Genomic DNA, 22884 nt, shown 5'->3' with positions numbered 1-22884 from the left:
TGAAGCGCATAGAGGTCTATGGTAAAAAAGGAAATATCCTCAGATGAAATCTGGAAAGAAGCATTCTGGGAAGCTGCTTAGTGTTCTGTTAATTCATCTCACAGAGTTACATCTGTATTTCCTGGATCCCTTTGCTAGACTTATTTCTGTGGAATCTGAGAACAGATATTTGGGATCCCTTAGAAGATTAGAGGGCTCAAGGAAATGTCCTCCGATAAAAAAGAGAAAGAATCTTTCTGAGAAACTTCTTTGTGTTCTGTGAAATCAACTCACAGCGTTACAGCTTTCCCCTCAAGAAGCCTTTCGCTAAGACAGTTCTTGTGGAATTGGCAAAGTGACATTTGGAAGCCCATAGAGGGCTATGGTGAAAAAGGAAATATCCTCAGATGAAATCTGGAAAGAAGCTTTCTGAGAAACAGCTTAGAGTTCTGTTAATTCATCTCAGAGAGTTACATCTGTATTTCGTGGATCGCTTTGCTAGCCTTATTTCTGTGGAATCTGAGAACAGGTATTTCGGATCCCTTAGAAGACTATAGGGCCAAAGGAAATAGCCTCCGATAAGAAAGAGAAAGAAGCTTTCTGAGAAACTCCTTTGTGTTCTGTGAAATCATCTCACAGAGCTACAGCTTTCCCCTCAAGAAGCCTTTCGCTAAGACAGTTCTTGTGGAATTGGCAAAGTGATACTTGGAAGCCCATAGAGGACTATGGTGAAAAAGGAAATATCCTCAGATGAAATCTGGAAAGAAGCTTTCTGAGAAACTGCTTATTGTTCTGTTAATTCATCTCACAGAGTTACATCTGTATTTCCTGGATCTCTTTGCTAGCCTTATTTCTGTGGAATATGAGAACAGATATTTCGGATCCCTTAGAAGACTATAGGGCCAAAGGAAATATCCTCCGATAACAAAGAGAAAGAATCTTTCTGAGAAACTTCTTTGTGTTCTGTGAAATCATCTCACAGTGTTACAGCTTTCCCCTCAAGAAGCGTTTCGCTAAGACAGTTCTTGTGGAATTGGCAAAGTGATATTTGGAAGCCCATAGAGGGCTATGGTGAAAAAGGAAATATCCTCAGATGAAATCTGGAAGGAAGCTTTCTGAGAAACTGCTTAGTGTTCTGTTAATTCATCTCACAGAGGTACATCTGTATTTCGTGAATCTCTTTGCTAGCCTTATTTCTGTGGAATCTGAGAAGAGATATTTCGGATCCCTTAGAAGACTATAGGGCCAAAGGAAATATCCTCCGACAGCAAAGAGAAAGAATCTTTCTGAGAAACTTCTTTGTGTTCTGTGAAATCATCTCCCAGAGTTACAGCTTTTCCCTCAGGAAAACTTTCGCCAAGACAGTTCTTGTGGAATTGGCAAAGTGATATTTGGAAGCCCATAGAAGGCTATGGTGAAAAGGAAATATCCTCAGATGAAATCTGGAAGGAAGCTTTCTGAGAAACTGCTTAGTGTTCTGTTAACTCATCTCACAGAGTTACATCTGTATTTCCTGGATCTCTTTGCTAGCCTTATTTCTGTGGAATCTGAGAACAGATATTTCGGATCCCTTTGAAGACTCTAGGGCCAAAGGAAATATCCTCCGATAACAAAGAGAAAGAATCTTTCTGAGAAACTTCTTTGTGTTCTGTGAAATCATCTCACAGAGTTACAGCTTTCCCCTCAGGAAGCCTTTCGCTAAGACAGTTCTTGTGGAAGTGGCAAAGTGATATTTGGAAGCCCATAGAGGGCTATGGTGAAAAAGGAATAATCCTCAGATGAAATCTGGAAGGAAGCTTTCTGAGAAACTGCTTAGTGTCCTGTTAATTCATCTCACAGATTTACATCAGTATTTCGTGGATCTCCTTGCTAGCCTTATTTCTGTGAAATCTGAGAACAGATATTTCGGATCCCTTAGAAGATTATAGGGCCAAAGGAAATATCCTCCGATAACAAAGAGAAAGAAGCTTTCTGAGGAACTTGTTTGTGTTCTGTGAAATCATCTCACAGAGTTACAGCTTTCCCTTCAAGAAGACTTTCGCTAAGACAGTTCTTGTGGAATTGGTAGAGTGATATTTGGAAGCCCATAGATGGCTATGGTGAAAAAGGAAATAATCTCAGATGAAATCTGGAAAGAAGCTTTCTGAGAAACTGCTTAGTGTTCTGTTAACTCATCTCAGAGAGTTACATCTGTATTTCGTGGATCTCTTTTGTAGCCTTATTTCTATGGAATCTGAGAGGAGATATTTTGGATCCCTTTGAAGACTATAGGGCCAAAGGAAATATCCTCCGAAAACAAAGAGAAAGAACCTTTCTGAGAAACTTCTTTGTGTACTGTGAAATCATCTCACAGAGTTACAGCATTCCCCTCAAGAAGCCTTTCGCTAAGACAGTTCTTGTGGAATTGGCAAAGTGATATTTGGAAGCCCATAGAGGGCTATGGTGAAAAGGGAAATATCCTCAGATGAAATCTGGAAAGAAGCTTTCTGAGAAACTGCTTAGTGTTCTGTTAATTCATCTCACAGAGTTACATCTGTATTTCGAAGATCTCTTTGCTAGCCTTATTTCTGTGGAATCTGAGAACAGATATTTCGGATCCCTTAGAAGACTATAGGGCCAAAGGAAATATCCTCCGATAACAAAGAGAAAGAAGCTTTCTGAGAAACTTCTTTGTGTTCTGTAAAATCATCTCACAGAGTTACAGCTTTCCCCTAAAGAAGCCTTTCGCTAAGACAGTTCTTGTGGAATTGGCAAAGTGATATTTTAAGCCCATAGACGGCTATGGTGAAAAAGGAAATATTCTCAGATGAAATCTGGAAAGAAGCTTTCTGAGAAACTGCTTATTGTTCTGTTAATTTATCTCACAGAGTTACATCTGTATTTCGTGGATCTCTTTGCTAGCCTTATTTCTGTGTAATCTGAGAACAGATATTTCGGATCCCTTAGAAGACTATAGGGCCAAAGGAAATATAGTGCGATAACAAAGAGAAAGAATCTTTCTGAGAAACTTCTTTGTGTTCTGTGAAATCATCTCACAGTGTTACAGCTTTCCCCTCAAGAAGCCTTTCGCTAAGACCGTTCTTGTGGAATTGGCAAAGTGATATTTGGAAGCCCATAGAGGGCTATGGTGAAAAAGGAAATATCCTCAGATGAAATCTGGAAGGAAGCTTTCTGAGAACTGCTTAGTGTTCTGTTAATTCATCTCACAGAGTTACATCTGTATTTCGTGGATCTCTTTGCTAGCCTTATTTCTGTGGAATCTGAGAAGAGATATTTCGGATCCCTTAGAAGACTATAGGGCCAAAGGAAATATCCTCCGTTAACAAAGAGAAAGAATCTTTCTGAGAAACTTCTTTGTGTTCTGTGAAATCATCTCCCAGAGTTACAGCTTTTCCCTCAGGAAACCTTTCGCCAAGACAGTTCTTGTGGAATTGGCAAAGTGATATTTGGAAGCCCATAGAGGGCTATGGTGAAAAGGAAATATCCTCAGATGAAATCTGGAAGGAAGCTTTCTGAGAAACTGCTTAGTGTTCTGTTAACTCATCTCACAGAGTTACATCTGTATTTCGTGGATCACTTTGCTAGCCTTATTTCTGTGGAATCTGAGAAGAGATATTTCAGATCCCTTTGAAGACTATAGGGCCAAAGGAAATATCCTCCGATAACAAAGAGAAAGAATCTTTCTGAGAAACTTCTTTGTGTTCTGTGAAATCATTTCACAGAGTTACAGCTTTCCCCTCAGGAAGCCTTTCGCTAAGACAGTTCTTGTGGAAGTGGCAAAGTGATATTTGGAAGCCCATAGAGGGCTATGGTGAAAAAGGAAATATACTCAGATGAAATCTGGAAGGAAGCTTTCTGAGAAACTGCTTAGTGTTCTGTTAATTCATCTCACAGAGTTACCTCTGTATTTCGTGGATCTCTTTGCTAGCCTTATTTCTGTGGAATCTGAGAACAGATATTTCGGAACCCTTAGAAGACTATAAGGCCAAAGGAAATATCCTCCGATAACAAAGAGAAAGAATCTTTCTGAGAAACTTCTTTGTGTTCTGTGAAATCATCTCACAGAGTTACAGCTTTCCCCTCAAGAAGCCTTTCGCTAAGACAGTTCTTGTGTAATTGGCAAAGTGATATTTGGAAGCCCATAGAGGGCTATGGTGAAAAAGGAAATATCCTCAGATGAAATCTGGAAGGAAGCTTTCTGAGAAACTGCTTAGTGTCCTGTTAATTCATCTCACAGATTTACATCAGTATTTCGTGGATCTCCTTGCTAGCCTTATTTCTGTGAAATCTGAGAACAGATATTTCGGATCCCTTAGAAGACTATAGGGCCAAAGGAAATATCCTCCGATAACAAAGAGAAAGAAGCTTTCTGAGGAACTTGTTTGTGTTCTGTGAAATCATCTCACAGAGTTACAGCTTTCCCTTCAAGAAGACTTTCGCTAAGACAGTTCTTGTGGAATTGGTAGAGAGATATTTGGAAGCCCATAGATGGCTATTGTGAAAAAGGAAATAATCTCAGATGAAATCTGGAAAGAAGCTTTCTGAGAAACTGCTTAGTGTTCTGTTAACTCATCTCAGAGAGTTACATCTGTATTTCGTGGATCTCTTTTGTAGCCTTATTTCTATGGAATCTGAGAGGAGATATTTCGGATCCCTTTGAAGACTTTAGGGCCAAAGGAAATATCCTCCGATAACAAAGACAAAGAAGCTTTCTGAGAAACTTCTTTGTGTTCTGTGAAATCATCTCACAGAGTTACAGCTTTCCCCTCAAGAAGCCTTTCGCTAAGACAGTTCTTGTGGAATTGGCAAAGTGATATTTTGAAGCGCATAGAGGTCTATGGTAAAAAAGGAAATATCCTCAGATGAAATCTGGAAAGAAGCATTCTGGGAAGCTGCTTAGTGTTCTGTTAATTCATCTCACAGAGTTACATCTGTATTTCCTGGATCCCTTTGCTAGACTTATTTCTGTGGAATCTGAGAACAGATATTTGGGATCCCTTAGAAGATTAGAGGGCTCAAGGAAATGTCCTCCGATAAAAAAGAGAAAGAAGCTTTCTGAGAAACTTCTTTGTGTTCTGTGAAATCAACTCACAGCGTTACAGCTTTCCCCTCAAGAAGCCTTTCGCTAAGACAGTTCTTGTGGAATTGGCAAAGTGACATTTGGAAGCCCATAGAGGGCTATGGTGAAAAAGGAAATATCCTCAGATGAAATCTGGAAAGAAGCTTTCTGAGAAACAGCTTAGAGTTCTGTTAATTCATCTCAGAGAGTTACATCTGTATTTCGTGGATCGCTTTGCTAGCCTTATTTCTGTGGAATCTGAGAACAGGTATTTCGGATCCCTTAGAAGACTATAGGGCCAAAGGAAATAGCCTCCGATAAGAAAGAGAAAGAAGCTTTCTGAGAAACTCCTTTGTGTTCTGTGAAATCATCTCACAGAGCTACAGCTTTCCCCTCAAGAAGCCTTTCGCTAAGACAGTTCTTGTGGAATTGGCAAAGTGATACTTGGAAGCCCATAGAGGACTATGGTGAAAAAGGAAATATCCTCAGATGAAATCTGGAAAGAAGCTTTCTGAGAAACTGCTTATTGTTCTGTTAATTCATCTCACAGAGTTACATCTGTATTTCCTGGATCTCTTTGCTAGCCTTATTTCTGTGGAATCTGAGAACAGATATTTCGGATCCCTTAGAAGACTATAGGGCCAAAGGAAATATCCTCCGATAACAAAGAGAAAGAATCTTTCTGAGAAACTTCTTTGTGTTCTGTGAAATCATCTCACAGTGTTACAGCTTTCCCCTCAAGAAGCGTTTCGCTAAGACAGTTCTTGTGGAATTGGCAAAGTGATATTTGGAAGCCCATAGAGGGCTATGGTGAAAAAGGAAATATCCTCAGATGAAATCTGGAAGGAAGCTTTCTGAGAAACTGCTTAGTGTTCTGTTAATTCATCTCACAGAGGTACATCTGTATTTCGTGAATCTCTTTGCTAGCCTTATTTCTGTGGAATCTGAGAAGAGATATTTCGGATCCCTTAGAAGACTATAGGGCCAAAGGAAATATCCTCCGACAACAAAGAGAAAGAATCTTTCTGAGAAACTTCTTTGTGTTCTGTGAAATCATCTCCCAGAGTTACAGCTTTTCCCTCAGGAAAACTTTCGCCAAGACAGTTCTTGTGGAATTGGCAAAGTGATATTTGGAAGCCCATAGAAGGCTATGGTGAAAAGGAAATATCCTCAGATGAAATCTGGAAGGAAGCTTTCTGAGAAACTGCTTAGTGTTCTGTTAACTCATCTCACAGAGTTACATCTGTATTTCCTGGATCTCTTTGCTAGCCTTATTTCTGTGGAATCTGAGAAGAGATATTTCGGATCCCTTTGAAGACTCTAGGGCCAAAGGAAATATCCTCCGATAACAAAGAGAAAGAATCTTTCTGAGAAACTTCTTTGTGTTCTGTGAAATCATCTCACAGAGTTACAGCTTTCCCCTCAGGAAGCCTTTCGCTAAGACAGTTCTTGTGGAAGTGGCAAAGTGATATTTGGAAGCCCATAGAGGGCTATGGTGAAAAAGGAATAATCCTCAGATGAAATCTGGAAGGAAGCTTTCTGAGAAACTGCTTAGTGTCCTGTTAATTCATCTCACAGATTTACATCAGTATTTCGTGGATCTCCTTGCTAGCCTTATTTCTGTGAAATCTGAGAACAGATATTTCGGATCCCTTAGAAGATTATAGGGCCAAAGGAAATATCCTCCGATAACAAAGAGAAAGAAGCTTTCTGAGGAACTTGTTTGTGTTCTGTGAAATCATCTCACAGAGTTACAGCTTTTCCCTCAAGAACACTTTCGCTAAGACAGTTCTTGTGGAATTGGCAGAGTGATATTAGGAAGCCCATAGATGGCTATGGTGAAAAAGGAAATAATCTCAGATGAAATCTGGAAAGAAGCTTTCTGAGAAACTGCTTAGTGTTCTGTTAATTCATCTCAGAGAGTTACATCTGTATTTCGTGGATCCCTTTTGTAGCCTTATTTCTATGGAATCTGAGAACAGATATTTCGGATCCCTTTGAAGACTATAGGGCCAAAGGAAATATCCTCCGAAAACAAAGAGAAAGAAGCTTTCTGAGAAACTTCTTTGTGTACTGTGAAATCATCTCACAGAGTTACAGCATTCCCCACAAGAAGCCTTTCGCTAAGACAGTTCTTGTGGAATTGTCAAAGTGATATTTGGAAGCCCATAGAGGGCTATAGTGAAAAGGGAAATATCCTCAGATGAAATCTGGAAAGAAGCTTTCTGAGAAACTGCTTAGTGTTCTGTTAATTCATCTCACAGAGTTACATCTGTATTTCGAAGATCTCTTTGCTAGCCTTATTTCTGTGGAATCTGAGAACAGATATTTCGGATCCCTTAGAAGACTATAGGGCCAAAGGAAATATCCTCCGATAACAAAGACAAAGAAGCTTTCTGAGAAACTTCTTTGTGTTCTGTGAAATCATCTCACTGAGTTACAGATTTCCCCTCAAGAAGCCTTTCGCTAAGACAGTTCTTGTGGAATTGGCAAAGTGATATTTGGAAGCGCATAGAGGGCTATTGTGAAAAAGGAAATATCGTCAGATGAAATCTGGAAAGAAGCTATCTGAGAAACTGCTTAGTGTTCTGTTAATTCATCTCACAGAGTTACATCTGTTTTTCCTTTATCTCTTTGCTAGCCTTATTTCTGTGGAATCTCAGAACGGATCTTTCGGATTTCTTAGAAGACTATAAGGCCAAAGGAAATATCCTCCGATAAAAAAGAGAAAGAAGCTTTCTGAGAAACTTCTTTGTGTCCTGTGAAATCATCTCACAGAGTTACAGCTTTCCCCTCAAGAAGCCTTTCGCTAAGACAGTTCTTGTGGAATTGGCAAAGTGATGTTTGGAAGCCCATAGAGGGCCATGGTGAAAAAGGAAATATCCTCAAATGAAATCTGGAAAGAAGCTTTCTGAGAAACTGCTTAGTGTTCTGTTAGTTCATCTCACAGATTTACAGCTTTCCCCTCAAGAAGCCATTCGTTAAGCCTGTTCTTGTGGAATTGGCAAAGTGATATTTCGAAGCCTATAGAGGGCTATGGGGAAAAAGAAAATATCCTCCGAGAAAAACTGGAAAGAAGGTTTCTGTGAAACTGCTTTGTGAAGTGTTACTTCCACTCACAGAGTTACATCTGTATTTGGTGGATCACTTTGCTAACCTTATTTCTGTGGAATCTGAGAACTCATATTTCGGATCCCTTTGTAGACTCTAGGGCCAAAGGAAATATCCTCCGATAACAAAGAGGAAGAAGCTTTCTGAGAAACTTCTTTGTTTTCTGTGAAATCATCTCACAGAGTTACAGCTTTCCCCTCAAGAAGCCTTTCGCTAAGACAGTTCTACTGGAATTGGCAAAGTGATATTTGGAAGCGCATAGAGGGCTATGGTGAAAAAGGAAATATCCTGAGATGAAATCTGGAAAGAAGCTTTCAGAGAAACTGCTTAGTGCTCTGTTAATTCATCTCACAGAGTTATATCTGTAATTCGTGGATCTCTTTTTTAGCCTTATTTCTGTGGAATCTGAGAAGAGATATTTCGGATCCCTTAGAAGACTATAGGGCCAAAGGAAATATCATCCGATAACAAAGAGAGAAGCTTTCTGAGAAACTTCTTTGTGTTCTGTGAAATCTGCTCACAGAGTTACAGCTTTCCCCTCAAGAAGCCTTTCGATAAGACAGTTGTTGTGGAGTTGGCAAAGTGATATTTGGAAACCCATAGAGGGCTATGGTGAAAAAGGAAATATCCTAAGATGAAATGTGGAAAGAAGCTTTCTGAAAAACTGCTTCCTGTTCTGTTAATTTATCTCAGAGAGATACAGCTTTCCCCTCAAGAAGCCTTCCGCTAAGCCTGTTCTTGTGGAATTGGCAAAGTGATATTTGGAAGCCCATAGAGGGCTAAGGTGAAAAAGGAAATATCCTCCGAGAAAAACTGGAAAGAAGCTTTCTGAGAAACAGCTTTGTAATGTGTGACTTCCACTCACAGAGTTGCATCTGTATTTCGTGGATCTCTTGCATAGCCTTATTTCTGTGGAATCTGAGAACTGATATTTCGGATCCCTTTGAAGACAATAGGGCCAAAGGAAATATCCTCCGATAACAAAGAGAAAGAAGATTTCTGAGAAACTGCTTTGTGTTCTGTGAAATCATCTCACAGAGTTACAGCTTTCCCCTCAAGAACCCATTCGCTAAGCCTGTTCTTGTGGAATTGGCAAAGTGATATTTGGAAGCCCACAGAGAGCTATGATGAAAAAGACAATATCCTCAGAGAAAAACTGGAAAGAAGCTTTCTGAGAAACTGCTTTGTGATGTGTGACTTCCACTCACAGGGTTACATCTGTATTTCGTGGATCCTTTTGCTAGGCTTATTTCTTTGGTATCTGAGAACTCGTATTTCGGAACCCTTTGAAGAATCTAGGGCGAAAGGAAATATCCCCCGATAACAAAGAGAAAGAAGCTTTCTGAGAAACTTCTTTGTGTTCTGTGTAGTCATATCACAGACGTACAGCTTCCCCCTCAAGAAGCCTTTCGCTAAACCTTTTCTTGTGGAATTGGCAAACTGATATTTCGATGCCCATAGAAGGCTACGGTGAAAAAGGAAATATCCTCAGATGAAATCTGGAAAGAAGGTTTCTGAGAAACTGCTTAGTGTTCCGTTAATTCATCTCACAGAGTTACAGCTTTCCACTCAAGAAGCCATTCGCTAAGCCTGTTCTTGTGGAATTGGCAAAGTGATATTTCGAAGCCTATAGAGGGCTATGGTGAAAAAGAAAATATCCTCCGAGAAAAACTGGAAAGAAGCTTTCTGTGAAACTGCTTTGTGAAGTGTTACTTCCACTCACAGAGTCACATCTGTATTTGGTGGATCTCTTTGCTAGCCTTATTTCTGTGGAATCTGAGAACTCATATTTCGGATCCCTTTGTAGACTCTAGGGCCAAAGGAAATAACCTCCGATAACAAAGAGGAAGAAGATTTCTGAGAAAATTCTTTGTTTTCTGTGAAATCATCTCACAGACTTACAACTATCCCCTCAAGAAGCCTTTCGCTAAGCCTGTTCTTGTGGAATTGGCAAAGTGATATTTCGATGCCCGTAGAGGGCTATGGAGAAAAAGGAAATATCCTCAGATGAAATCTGGAAGGAAGCTGACTGAGAAACTGCTTAGTGTTCTGTTAACTCATCTCACAAAGTTTTAGCTTTCCCCTCAAGAAACCGTTCGCTAAGCCAGTTCGTGTGGAATTGGAAAGTGATACTTGGAATCAATTACAGGGCTATGGTGAAAAAGAAAATATCCTCCGAAAAAAACTGGAAAGAAGCTTTCTGAGGAACTGCTTTGTGATGTGTGACTTCCACTCACAGAGTTACATCTGTATTTCGTGGATCTGTTTGCTAGCCTTATTTCTGTGGAATCCGAGAACTGATATTTCGGATCCCTTTGAAGACTATAGGGCCAAAGGAAATATCCTCCAATAACAAAGAGAAAGAAGCTTTCTGAGAAACTTCTTTGTGTTCTGTGAAATCACCTCACAGAGTTACTGCTTTCCCCTCAAGAAGCCTTTCGCTAAGCCTGTTCTTGTGGAATTGGCAAAGTGATATTTCGATGCCCATAGAGGGTTACGGTGAAAAAGGAAATATCCTAAGATGAAATTTGGAAAGAAGCTTTCTGAGAAGCTCTTCCTGTTCTGTTAATTTATCTCACAGAGATACAGCTTTCCCCTCAAGAAGCCGTTCGCTAAGCCTGTTCTTGTGGAATTGGCAAAGTGATATTTGGAAGCCCATAGAGGACTAAGGTGAAAAAGAAAATATCCTCCGAGAAAAACTGGAAAGAAGCTTTCTGAGAAACAGCTTTGTGATGTGTGACTTCCACTCACAGAGTTGCATCTGTATTTCGTGGATCTCTTGGCTAGCCTTATTTCTGTGGAATCTGAGAACTGATATTTCGGATCCCTTTGAAGACTATAGGGCCAAAGGAAATATCCTCCGATAACAAAAAGAAAGAAGATTTCTGAGAAACTGCTTTGTGTTCTGTGAAATCATCTCACAGAGTTACAGCTTTCCCCTCAAGAACCCATTCGCTAAGCCTGTTCTTGTGGAATTGGCAAAGTGATATTTGGAAGCCCACAGAGGGCTATGGTGAAAAAGAAAATATCCTCCGAGAAAAACTGGAAAGAAGCTTTCTGAGAAACTGCTTTGTGATGTGTGACTTCCACTCACAGAGTTACATCTGTATTTCGTGGATCCTTTTGCTAGGCTTATTTCTTTGGTATCTGAGAACTCGTATTTCGGAACCCTTTGAAGAATCTAGGGCGAAAGGAAATATCCTCCGATAACAAAGAGAAAGAAGCTTTCTGAGAAACTTCTTTGTGTTCTGTGTAGTCATATCACAGACTTATAGCTTCCCCTTCACGAAGCCTTTCGCTAAACCTGTTCTTGTGGAATTGGCAAACTGATATTTCGATGCCCATAGAAGGCTATGGTGAAAAAGGAAATATCCGCAGATGAAATCTAGAAAGAAGCTTTCTGAGAAACTGCTTAGTGTTCTGTTAATTCATCTCACAGGCTTACAGCTTTCCCCTCAAGAAGCCGTTCGCTAAGCCTGTTCTTGTGGAATTGGCAAAGTGATATTTGGAATCCCATAGAGGGCTATGATGAAAAAGAAAATATCCTCCGAGAAAAACTGGAAAGAAGCTTTCTGTGAAACTGCTTTGTGAAATGTTACTTCCACACACAGAGTTACATCTGTATTTCTTGGATCTCTTTAGTAGCCTTATTTCTGTGGAGTCTGAGAACTGATATTTCGGATCCCTTTGGAGACTCTAGGGCCAAAGGAAATATCCTCCGATAACAAAGAGAAAGAAGCTTTCTGAGAAACTTCTTTGTGTTCTGTGAAATCATCTCACAGATTTCCAGCTATCCCCTCAAGAAGCCTTTCGCAAAACCTGTTCCTGTGGAATTGGCAAAATGATATTTCGATGCCCGTAGAGGGCTATCTTGAAGAAGGAAATATCCTCAGATTAAATCTGGAAAGAAGCTTTCAGAGCAGCTGCTTTGTGTTCTGTTAAATCATCTCACAGAGTTACAGCTTTCCCCTCAGGAAGCCATTCGCTAAGCCTGTTCTTGTGGAATTGGCAAAGTGATATTTGGAAGCCCATAGAGGGCTATGGTGAAAAAGAAAATATCCTCCGAGAAAAACTAGAAAGAAGCTTTCTGAGAAACTGCTTTGTGATGTGTGACTTCCACTCACAGATTTACATCTCTATTTCGTGGATCTGTTTGCTAGCCTTATTTATGTGGAATCTGAGAGCTCATATTTCGGATCCCTTTGAAATATCCAGGGCCAATGGAAATATCCTCCGATAACAAAGAGAAAGAAGCTTTCTGAGAAACTGCTTCATGTTCCGTCAATTCATCTGACAGAGTTACAGCTTTCCCCTTAAGAAGGCATTCGCTAAGCCTGTTCTTGTGGAATTGGCAAAGTGATATTTCGAAGCCCATAGAGGGCTATGGTGAATAAGAAAATATCCTCCTAGAAAAACTGGAAAGAAGGTTTCTGTGAAACTGCTTTGTGAAGTGTGACTTCCACTCACAGAGTTACATCTGTATTTTGTGGATCTGTTTGCTCATCTTATTTCTGTGGAATCTGAGAACTCATATTTCGGATCCCATTGAAGACTCTAGGGCCAAAGGAAATATCGTCCGATAACAAAGAGAAAGAAGCTTTCTGAGAAACTGCTTAGTGTTCTGTTAATTCATCTCACAGAGTTACAGCTTTCCCCTCAAGAAGCCGTTCGCTAAGCTTGTTCTTGTGAAATAGGCAAAGTGGTATTTGGAAGCCCATAGAGGGCTATGGTGAAGAAGGCAATATCCTCAGATGAAATCTGGGAAGAAGCTTTCTGAGAAACTGCTTAGTGGGCTGTTATTTCATCTCACAGAGTTACAGCTTTCCCCTGAAGAAGCCGTTCGCTAAGCCTGTTCTTGTGGAATTGGCAAAGTGATATTTTGAAGCCCATAAAGGACTATGGTGAAAAAGAAAATATCCTCCGAGAAAAACTGGAAAGAAGCTTTCTGAGAATCTGCTTTGTGATGTGTGACTTCCACTCACAGAATTACATCTGTATTTCGTGAATATGTTTGCTAGTCTTATTTCTGTGGAATCTGAGAACTCATATTTCGGAACCCTTTGAAAACTCTGGGGCCAAAGGAAATATCGTCCGATAACAAAGAGAAAGAAGCTTTCTGAGAAACTGCTTAGTGTCCTGTTCATTCATCTCACAGAGTTACAGCTTTCCCCTCAAGAAGCCGTTCGCTAAGCTTGTTCTTGTGGAATAGGCAAAGTGGTATTTGGAAACCCATAGAGGGCTATGGTGAAAAAGGCAATATCGTGAGATGAAATCTGGAAAGAAGCTTTCAGAGAAGCTGCTTAGTGTTCTGTTAATTCATCTCACAGAGTTATATCTGTAATTCGTGGATCTCTTTTTTAGCCTTATTTCTGTGGAATCTGAGAACAGATATTTCGGATCCCTTAGAAGACTTTAGGGCCAAAGGAAATATCCTCCGATAACAAAGAGAAAGAAGCTTTCTGAGAAACTTCTTTGGGTTCTGTGAAATCATCTCACAGAGTTACAGCTTTCCCCTCAAGAAGCCTTTCGCTAAGACAGTTCTTGTGGAATTGGCAAAGAGATATTTGGAAGCCCATAGAGGGCTATGGTGAAAAAGGAAATATCCTCAGATGGAATCTGGAAAGAAGCTTTCTGAGAAACTGCTTAATGTTCTGTTAAGTAATCTCACAGAGTTACATCTGTATTTCCTGGATCTCTTTGCTAGCCTTATTTCTGTGTAATCTGAGAACAGATATTTCGGATCCCTTAGAACACTATAGGGCCAAAGGAAATATCCTCCGATAATAAAGAGAAAGAAGCTTTCTGAGAAACTTCTTTGTTTTCTGTGAAATCATGTCACAGAGTTACAGCTTTCTCCTCTAGAAGCCTTTCTCTAAGACAGTTCTTGTGGAATTGGCAAAGTGATATTTGGAAGCCCATAGAGGGCTATGGTGAAAAAGGAAATATCCTCAGATGAAATCTGGAAAGTAGCTTTCTGAGAAACTGCTTAGTGTTCTGTTAATTCATCTCACAGAGTTACATCTGTATTTCGTGGATCACTTTGCTAGCCTTATTTCTCTTGGATCTGAGAACAGATATTTCGGATCCCTCTGAAGACTATAGGGCCAAAGGAAATAATCTCCAAAAACAAAGAGAAAGAAGCTTTCTGAGAAACTTCTTTGGGTTCTGTGAAATCATTTCACAGAGTTACAGCTTTCCCCTCAAGAAGACTTTCGTTAAGACAGTTCTTGTGGAATTGGCAAAGTGATATTTGGAAGCCCTTAGAGGGCTATGGTGAAATAGGAAATATCCTAAGAGGAAATCTGGAAAGTAAATTTCTAGAAACTGCTTAGTGTTCTGTTAATTCATCTCCCAGAGTTACATCTGTATTTCGTGGATCTCTTTGCTAGCCTTATTTCTGTGGAATTTGAGAACAGATATTTCGGATCCCTTTGAAGACTATAGGGCCAAAGGAAATATCCTCCGATAACAAAGAGAAAGAAGCTTTCTGAGAAACTTCTTTGTGTTCTGTGAAATCATCTCACAGATTTCCAGCTATCCCCTCAAGAAGCCTTTCGCAAAACCTGTTCCTGTGGAATTGGCAAAATGATATTTCGATGCCCGTAGAGGGCTATCTTGAAGAAGGAAATATCCTCAGATTAAATCTGGAAAGAAGCTTTCAGAGCAGCTGCTTTGTGTTCTGTTAAATCATCTCACAGAGTTACAGCTTTCCCCTCAGGAAGCCATTCGCTAAGCCTGTTCTTGTGGAATTGGCAAAGTGATATTTGGAAGCCCATAGAGGGCTATGGTGAAAAAGAAAATATCCTCCGAGAAAAACTAGAAAGAAGCTTTCTGAGAAACTGCTTTGTGATGTGTGACTTCCACTCACAGATTTACATCTCTATTTCGTGGATCTGTTTGCTAGCCTTATTTATGTGGAATCTGAGAGCTCATATTTCGGATCCCTTTGAAATATCCAGGGCCAATGGAAATATCCTCCGATAACAAAGAGAAAGAAGCTTTCTGAGAAACTGCTTCATGTTCCGTCAATTCATCTGACAGAGTTACAGCTTTCCCCTTAAGAAGGCATTCGCTAAGCCTGTTCTTGTGGAATTGGCAAAGTGATATTTCGAAGCCCATAGAGGGCTATGGTGAATAAGAAAATATCCTCCTAGAAAAACTGGAAAGAAGGTTTCTGTGAAACTGCTTTGTGAAGTGTGACTTCCACTCACAGAGTTACATCTGTATTTTGTGGATCTGTTTGCTCATCTTATTTCTGTGGAATCTGAGAACTCATATTTCGGATCCCATTGAAGACTCTAGGGCCAAAGGAAATATCGTCCGATAACAAAGAGAAAGAAGCTTTCTGAGAAACTGCTTAGTGTTCTGTTAATTCATCTCACAGAGTTACAGCTTTCCCCTCAAGAAGCCGTTCGCTAAGCTTGTTCTTGTGAAATAGGCAAAGTGGTATTTGGAAGCCCATAGAGGGCTATGGTGAAGAAGGCAATATCCTCAGATGAAATCTGGGAAGAAGCTTTCTGAGAAACTGCTTAGTGGGCTGTTATTTCATCTCACAGAGTTACAGCTTTCCCCTGAAGAAGCCGTTCGCTAAGCCTGTTCTTGTGGAATTGGCAAAGTGATATTTTGAAGCCCATAAAGGACTATGGTGAAAAAGAAAATATCCTCCGAGAAAAACTGGAAAGAAGCTTTCTGAGAATCTGCTTTGTGATGTGTGACTTCCACTCACAGAATTACATCTGTATTTCGTGAATATGTTTGCTAGTCTTATTTCTGTGGAATCTGAGAACTCATATTTCGGAACCCTTTGAAAACTCTGGGGCCAAAGGAAATATCGTCCGATAACAAAGAGAAAGAAGCTTTCTGAGAAACTGCTTAGTGTCCTGTTCATTCATCTCACAGAGTTACAGCTTTCCCCTCAAGAAGCCGTTCGCTAAGCTTGTTCTTGTGGAATAGGCAAAGTGGTATTTGGAAACCCATAGAGGGCTATGGTGAAAAAGGCAATATCGTGAGATGAAATCTGGAAAGAAGCTTTCAGAGAAGCTGCTTAGTGTTCTGTTAATTCATCTCACAGAGTTATATCTGTAATTCGTGGATCTCTTTTTTAGCCTTATTTCTGTGGAATCTGAGAACAGATATTTCGGATCCCTTAGAAGACTTTAGGGCCAAAGGAAATATCCTCCGATAACAAAGAGAAAGAAGCTTTCTGAGAAACTTCTTTGGGTTCTGTGAAATCATCTCACAGAGTTACAGCTTTCCCCTCAAGAAGCCTTTCGCTAAGACAGTTCTTGTGGAATTGGCAAAGAGATATTTGGAAGCCCATAGAGGGCTATGGTGAAAAAGGAAATATCCTCAGATGGAATCTGGAAAGAAGCTTTCTGAGAAACTGCTTAATGTTCTGTTAAGTAATCTCACAGAGTTACATCTGTATTTCCTGGATCTCTTTGCTAGCCTTATTTCTGTGTAATCTGAGAACAGATATTTCGGATCCCTTAGAACACTATAGGGCCAAAGGAAATATCCTCCGATAATAAAGAGAAAGAAGCTTTCTGAGAAACTTCTTTGTTTTCTGTGAAATCATGTCACAGAGTTACAGCTTTCTCCTCTAGAAGCCTTTCTCTAAGACAGTTCTTGTGGAATTGGCAAAGTGATATTTGGAAGCCCATAGAGGGCTATGGTGAAAAAGGAAATATCCTCAGATGAAATCTGGAAAGTAGCTTTCTGAGAAACTGCTTAGTGTTCTGTTAATTCATCTCACAGAGTTACATCTGTATTTCGTGGATCACTTTGCTAGCCTTATTTCTCTTGGATCTGAGAACAGATATTTCGGATCCCTCTGAAGACTATAGGGCCAAAGGAAATAATCTCCAAAAACAAAGAGAAAGAAGCTTTCTGAGAAACTTCTTTGGGTTCTGTGAAATCATTTCACAGAGTTACAGCTTTCCCCTCAAGAAGACTTTCGTTAAGACAGTTCTTGTGGAATTGGCAAAGTGATATTTGGAAGCCCTTAGAGGGCTATGGTGAAATAGGAAATATCCTAAGAGGAAATCTGGAAAGTAAATTTCTAGAAACTGCTTAGTGTTCTGTTAATTCATCTCCCAGAGTTACATCTGTATTTCGTGGATCTCTTTGCTAGCCTTATTTCTGTGGAATTTGAGAACAGATATTTCGGATCCCTTTGAAGACTATAGGGCCAAAGGAAATATCCTCCGATAACAAAGAGAAAGAAGCTTTCTGAGAAACTTCTTTGTGTTCTGTGAAATCATCTCACAGAGTAACAGCTTTCCCCTCAGGAAGACTTTCGCTAAGACAGTTCTTGTGGAATTGGCAAAGTGATATTTGGAACCCATAGAGGGCTATGGTGAAAAAGGAAATATCCTCAGATGAAATCTGGAAAGAAGCTTTCTGAGAAACTGCTTAGTGTTCTGTTAATTCATCTCACAGAGTTACATCTGTATTTGGTGGATCTCTTTGCTAGCCTAATTTCTGTGGAATCTGAAAACGGATATTTCGGATCCCTTTCAGGACTATAGGGGCAAAGGAAATATCATCCGACAACAAAGAGAAAGAACCTTTCTGAGAAACTTCTTTGTGTTCTGTGAAATCATCTCACAGAGTTACATCTTTCCCCTCAAGACGCCTTTCGCTAAGACAGTTCTTGTGGAATTGGCAAAGTGATATTTGGAAGCCCATAGAGGGCTATGGTGAAAAAGGATATATCCTCAGATGGAATCTGGAAAGAAGCTCTGAGAAACTGCTTAGTGTTCTGTTAATTCATCTCACAGAGTTACATCTCTATTTGGTGGATCTCTTTGCTAGCCTTAATTCTGTGGAATCTGAGAACAGATATTTCGGATCCCTTAGAAGAGTATAGGGCCAAAGCAAATATCCTCCGATAACAAAGAGAAAGGAGGTTTGTGAGAAACTTCTTTGTGATCTGTGAAATAATCTCAGAGAGTTACAGCTTTCCCCTCAAGAAGCCTTTCGCTAAGACAGTTGTAGTGGAATTGGCAAGGTGATATTTGGAAACCCATAGAGGGCTATGTTGAAAAACAAATATCCTCAGATGAAATTTGGAAAGAAGCTTTCTGAGAAACTGCTTAGTGTTCTGTTAATTCATCTCACAGAGTTACATCTGTATTTGGTGGATCTCTTTGCTAGCCTTATTTCTGTGGAATCTGAGAACAGATATTTCGGATCCCTTAGAAGACTATAAGGCCAAAGGAAATATCCTCCGATAACAAAGAGAAAGAAGCTTTCTGAGAATCTTCTTTGTGTTCTGTGTTGTCATCTCACAGAGTTACAGCTTTCCCCTCAAGAATCCTTTCACTAAACCTGTTCTTGTGGAATTGGCAAAGTGATATTTAGATGCCCATAGAGGACTACGGTGAAAAAGGAAATATCCTCAGATGAAATCTGGAAAGAAGGTTTCTGAGAAACTGCTTAGTGTTCCGTTAATTCATCTCACAGAGTTACAGCTTTCCCCTCAAGAAGCCATTCGCTAAGCTTGTTCTTGTGGAATTGGCAAAGTGATATTTGGAAGCCTATAGAGGGCTATGGTGAAAAAGAAATTATCCTCCGAGAAAAACTGTAAAAAAGCTTTCTGTGAAACTGCTTTGTGAACTGTTACTTCCACTCACAGAGTGACATCTGTATTTGGTGGATCTCTTTGCTAGCCTTATTTCTGTGGAATCTGAGAACTCATATTTCGGATCCCTTTGTAGACTCTAGGGCCAAAGGAAATATCCTCCGATAACAAAGAGGAAGAAGATTTCTGAGAAACTTCTTTGTGTTCTGTGAAATCATCTCACAGACTTACAATTATCCCCTCAAGAAGCCTTTCGCTAAGCCTGTTGATGTGGAATTGGCAAAGTGATATTTCGAAGCCCATAGAGGCCTACGGTGAAAAAGGAAATATTCTCATGAAATCTGGAAAGAAGCTTACTGAGAAACTGCTTTGTGATGTGTGACTTCCACTCACAGATTTGCATCTGCATATCTTGGATCTCTTTGCTAGCCTTATTTGTGTGGAATCTGAGAAGAGACATTTCGTAACCTTTAGAAGAGTATAGGTCCAAAGGAAATATCCTCCGATAACAAAGAGAAAGAAGCTTTCTGAGAAACTGCTTCGTGTTCCGTTAATTCATCGCACAGAGTTACAGCTTTTGCCTCAAGAAGCCATTCGCTAAGCCTGTTCTTGTGGAATTGGCAAAGTGATATTTGGAAGCCCATAGAGGGCTATGGTGAAAAAGAAAATATCCTCTGAGAAAAACTGGAAAGAAGCTTTCTGAGAAACTGCTTAGTGATGTGTGACTTCCACTCACAGAGTGACATCTGTATTTCGAGGATCTGTTTGCTAGCCTTATTTCTGTAGAATCTGAGAAGAGATATTTCGGATCCCTTTGAAGACTATAGGGCCAAAGGAAATATCCTCCGATAAAAAACAGAAGGAAACTCTCTGAGAAACTTCTTCATGTTCTGTGAAATCATCTCACAGAGTTACAGCTTTGCCCTCAAGAAGCCTTTCATCAAGCCTGTTTTTGTGGAATTGGCAAAGTGATATTTCGATCCCCATTTAGGGCTTCTGTGAAAAGGAAATATCCTCAGATGAAATCTGGAAAGAAGCTTTCTGAGAAACTGCTTCATATTCTCTTAATTCATCTCACACAGTTACAGCTTTCCCCTCAAGAAGCCGTTGGCTAAGCCTGTTCTTGTGGAATTGGCAAAATGATATTTTGAAGCCCATAGAGGGCTATGGTGAAAAACAAAATATATTTCCAGAAAAACTGGAAGGAAGCTTTCTCAGAAACTGCTTTGTGATGTGTGACTTACACTCACAGAGTTACATCTATATTTCGTGGCTCTATTTGCTAGCCTTATTTCTGTGGAATCTGAGAACACATATTTCGGATCCCTTTGAAGACTCTAGGGCCAATGGAAATATCCTCCGATAACAAAGAGAAAGAAGCTTTCTGAGAAACTGCTTCATGTTCTGATAACTCATCTCACAGAGTTACAGCTTTCCTCTCAAGAAGCCTTTCGCTAAGCCTGTTCTTGTGGAATTGGCAAAGTGATATTTGGAAGCCCGTAAAGGGCTACGGTGAAAAAGGAAATATTCTCAGATGAAATCTGTAAAGAAACTTTCTGAGAAACTGCTTAGTGTTCTTTTAATTCATCTCACTGTGTTACAGCGTTCCCCTGAAGAAGCCTTTCGCTAAGCCTGTTCTTGTGGAATTGGCAAAGTGATATTTCGAAGCCTATAGAGGGCTATGGTGAAAAAGAAAATATCCTCCGAGAAAACCTGGAAAGAAGGTTTCTGTGAAACTGCTTTGTGAAGTGCTACTTATACTCACAGAGTTACATCTGTATTTCGTGGATCTCTTTGCTAGCCTTATTTCTGTGGAATCTGAGAAATTATATTTCGGATCCCTTTGAAGACTCTAGTGCCAAAGGAAATATCCTCCGATAACAAAGAGAAAGAAGCTTTCTGAGAAACATCTTTGTGTTCTGTGAAATCATCTCACAGTCTTACAGCAATCCCCTCAAGAAGTCTTTCGCTAAGCCTGTTCTTGTGGAATTGGCGAAGTGGTATTTCGATGCCCGTATAGGGCTACGGTGAAGAAGGAAATATCCTGAGATGAAATCTGGGAAGAAGCTTTCTGAGAAGCTGCTTCATATTCTCTTAATTCATCTCACACAGTTACAGCTTTCCCCTCAAGAAGCCGTTCGCTAAACCTGTTCTTGTGGAATTGGCAAAGTGATATTTGGAAGCTCATAGAGGGCTACGGTGAAAAAGAAAATATCCTCCGAGAAAAACTGGAAAGAATCTTTCTTAGAAATGCTTTGGGATGTGTGTCTTCCACTCACAGAGTTACATGTGTATTTCATGGATCTGTTTGCTAGCCTTATTTCTGTTGAATCTGAGAACAGATATTTCGGTTCCCTTTGAAGACTCTAGGGCCAAAGGAAATATCCTCCGATAACAAAGAGAAAGAAGCTTTCTGAGAAACTTCTTCGTGTTCTGTGAAATCATCTCACAGAGTTACAGCTTCCCCCTCAAGAAACCTTTCCCTAAGCCTGTTTTTGTGGAATTGGCAAAGTGATATTTCGATGCCCATAAAGGGCTTCTTTGAAAAGGAAACATCCTCAGATGAAATGTGGAAAGAAGCTTTCTGAGAAACTGCTTCGTGTTCACTTAATTCATCTCACAGAGTTACAGCTTTACCCTCAAAAAGACGTTGGCTAAGCCTCTTCTTGTGGAATTGGCAAAGTGATATTTGGAATCCCATGGAGGGCTATGGGGAAAAAGAAATTATCCTCCGAGGATAACTGGAAAGAAGCTCTCTGAGAAACTTCTTTGTGATGTCTGACTTCCACTCACAGAGTTACATCTGTATTTCGTGGCACTGTTTGCTAGCCTTATTTCTGTGGAATGTGAGAACTTATATTTCGGATCCCTTTGTAGACTCTAGGGCCAAAGTAAATATCCTCTGATATCAAAGAGAAAGAAGCTTACTGAGAAACTTTATTGTGTTCTGTGAAATCATCTCACAGACTTACAGCTCTCCCATCAAGAAGCCTTTCTCTAAGCCTGTTCTTGTGGAATTGGCAAAGTGATATTTCAATGCCCGTAGAGGGCTACGGTGAAGAAGTAAATATCCCCAGTTGAAATCTGGCAAGAAGCTTTCTGAGAAGCTGCTTAGTGTTCTGTTAATTCATCTCACAGAGTTACAGCTTTCCCCTCAAGAAGCCATTCGCTAAGCATGTTCTTGTGGAATTGGCAAAATGATATTTGGAAGCCTATGGAGGCCTATGTTGAAAAAGAAAATATCCTCCGAGAAAAACTGGAAAGAAGCTCTCTGAGAAACTGCTTTGTGATGTGTGATTTCCACTCACAGGGTTACATCTTTATTTCGTGGATCTGTTTGCTAGCCTTATTTCTGTGGAATCTGAGAACTCATATTTCGGATCCCTGTGAAGACTCTAGGGCCAAAGGAAATATCCTCCGATAACAAAGAGAAAGAAGCTTTCTGAGAAACTGCTTCGTGTTCTGTTAATTCATCTCACAGAGTTACAGCTTTCCCCTCAAGAAGCCTTTCGCTAAGCCTGTTCTTCTGGAATTGGCAAAGTGATATTTGGAAGCCCATAAAGGGCTACGGTGAAAAAGGAAATATTCTCAGATTAAATCTGGAAAGAAACTTTCTGAGAAACTGCTTAGTGTTCTGTTAATTCATCTCACAGAGTTACAGCTTTCCCCTGAAGAAGCCATTCGCTAAGCCTCTTCTTGTGGAAGGGGCAAAGTGATATTTGGAAGCCTATAGAGGGGTATGGTGAAAAAGAAAATATCCTCCGAGAAAAACTGGAAAGAAGCTTTCTGGGAAACTGCTTTGTGAAGTGTTACTTCCACTCACAGAGTTACATCTGTGTTTCGTGGATCTCTTTGCTAGCCTTATTTCTGTGGAATCTGAGAACTCATATTTCTGATCCCTTTGAGGACTCTAGGGCGAAAGGAATTATCCTCCGATAACAAAGAGAAAGAAGCTTTCTGAGAAACTTCTTTGTGTTCTGTGAAATCATCGCACAGACTTACAGCTATCCCCTCAAGAAGCCTTTTGCTAAGCCTGTTCTTGTGGAATTGGCAAAGTGATATTTCGATGCCCGTAGAGGGCTACGGTGAAGAAGGAAATATCCTCAGATGAAATCTGGAAAGAAGCTTTCTGAGAAGCTGCTTAGTGTTC

The sequence above is a fragment of the Macaca fascicularis genome, chromosome 18 (assembly GCF_037993035.2).
Source record: "Macaca fascicularis isolate 582-1 chromosome 18, T2T-MFA8v1.1".
Classification (NCBI taxonomy): Eukaryota; Metazoa; Chordata; class Mammalia; order Primates; family Cercopithecidae; genus Macaca; species Macaca fascicularis.
This window is presented reverse-complemented; position numbering follows the sequence as displayed.